Below are 2,123 nucleotides of genomic sequence, written 5' to 3' on the forward strand. Positions count from 1 at the left end.
ATCGGAAAGGTGTTCTTCTTCTCCACAGCAATACACATCCACATGTGGTACTTTGACGCAATTCAAGATTATGAAGTTGGGTTGGGAAGTTCTTCCCCACCCACCATATTCTCCAGATATGGCACAATCAGATTACCTCTTTTTCATTTGCTGCAAACACCATCTTATTGGGAAAAACGTATGCAAATGTGGCAGGTATTAAAGAGGACATCGACATGTTTTTTGCTTCAAAGCCAAGTGATTTCTATAATCAGGGCATTCACAACCTGATTGTAAGATCAAAAAGCATCATCGATAAGAATGGAGACTATTTCATTTAATAAGCGTTCGGGTTTTTTCCTCTAAAGAAAAGCAACATTAATTTCTTGATGACCAAATATATCAGATTTTATAACTTAAGTAAACATATTAATTCTAACTCTTTCAGCAGTTTATTACTAAAAAAGGTTTTGTCCTTTTGTAATATTTTTAATGTAATTCTCAAAGAAGAATGAAAGAAAATTTCAAACTTGCATTTCTGCACAGCTTTGAGGGGTCTAGCCAATAAACATCACACTTATCTATTTTTCAGAATTTTTCTGCCCATCCCAAAAAATAGATTTATTTTTGCTAAGAGGCTATCATTCTTTGATAGTATAATTATCTACATTTTGTTTCTCTTGTAATTTTATTTCACTTTCACTGATTTTATTAGCACAGCCTCATGATCTCACAGCATGTTTTCTTAACAACTACTAATGAAATTCTTTGTTTTCTTTCAAAGTTTGTAGTGCATACTAGAGGAAACAAACGCTTGTCAAACATGTCATAAAAGGAAGCTATCAACTCTACTAGCACTTAAAAGCAAAAACACTGTTTCATAATAACGAGAAGACACAGAAATATTCCAAAAAACAATTACAATAGAAAATGATATAAAATTTCAGCTCAATGCTATGTCACTTTTTGTGAAAGGTCCAAACTTTGCTTTAGGTAGGAAACTTACAGACATCACCAGTCTAGACATTTTAACAGCTCTTAAAAAGAACATCATGAACCTAAAGAAAAAATCAACACCTCAAAAAATTTGACACAAGAAACTATAGAAAACACAAGTCAAATCTCCGACGATACCCCAGACAACATTCGTCTATCTTCTACTGACCAACACCCACTAGAGGATACAAATCACCGAGAACAAAATCATAATCATCTATCATTCAGCAATCACTCATTTGACTCACAGAAGTATCAACCACCAAAAACATCTACAGTCACAGAACAAAAAATCTCATTTTTACAGTACCAGATTAAACATATTCTAGCTACACATGAAAATCATCAAGAAAAAGATAACATCTCATCAGCAGAAAAGTCAGTTATAAAAGAACCCTGAAGGAAAGACAATCTAATCTTAAAAGAAGGAAAATATTTTATAGTTTTAACCAAAAACAATTACCAAGGTAAAATAGAAGAATACCTTCAAGACACTTCCACCTGTACTATATTAAACAAAAATCCAACCAAATGAAGTCCTGATATGAACAGTCATAAGGCTATATAGGCTTTATGTAAAAACTGAGAACATCCAAAAGGCAACCAAAACAACTTGGTTTAATTGTTGGGAGTATGACATTTGAAACTATTCCATAATTGTAAATTGGCAAACTGTATGGCAATATAAAAACAAGATGTAATGTTCTGTATAGAGCAACGTACTCACATACAGAATATTAATGCACTATACATCATATTTTCTTTTGTTTTGTATTTTCTGTGATAATGTTACTGTACATCTATATACCAATAAGATATGAATGGATTTTGTATATTATGTTGTTTTTTATTTTTTCAATACATTTTGTAGATACACAGTATTATAGCTTAGGGTTATTGTAGTAGCTTAATTGCAAGAAAGTGTCCCACTTCCTTTTTTAGATTCACGTAAAAATTTCAGAGAATAATACAGTTGAGTTATGGATCTTTAATGAGTTAATATTATTGTATATTTTCTCTTAAATAGCTCGTGATGTGGAAATATCTGTCTTTATAAATAGTGTTGTTTGTATGGAAAATGCTACTGTTTTTGTGAAATACTTTAATGCATTAGGTTCTGATTTTTCTCTTTTTTTTTTGCTTTTCAT

General features: G+C 31.2%; 1 protein-coding gene across 2 annotated transcripts in view; it reads left to right on the forward strand.

Annotated features, from left to right (window-relative positions):
- LOC106458950 (enhancer of polycomb homolog 1-like) overlaps nucleotides 1–2,123 on the forward strand; it is an 81,242-nt gene that overhangs the window by 56,871 nt on the left and 22,248 nt on the right. The gene's annotated exons all lie outside the window — the stretch shown is intronic.

This window comes from Limulus polyphemus, unplaced genomic scaffold (genome assembly GCF_000517525.1).
Source record: "Limulus polyphemus unplaced genomic scaffold, Limulus_polyphemus-2.1.2 Scaffold537, whole genome shotgun sequence".
Classification (NCBI taxonomy): domain Eukaryota; kingdom Metazoa; phylum Arthropoda; class Merostomata; order Xiphosura; family Limulidae; genus Limulus; species Limulus polyphemus.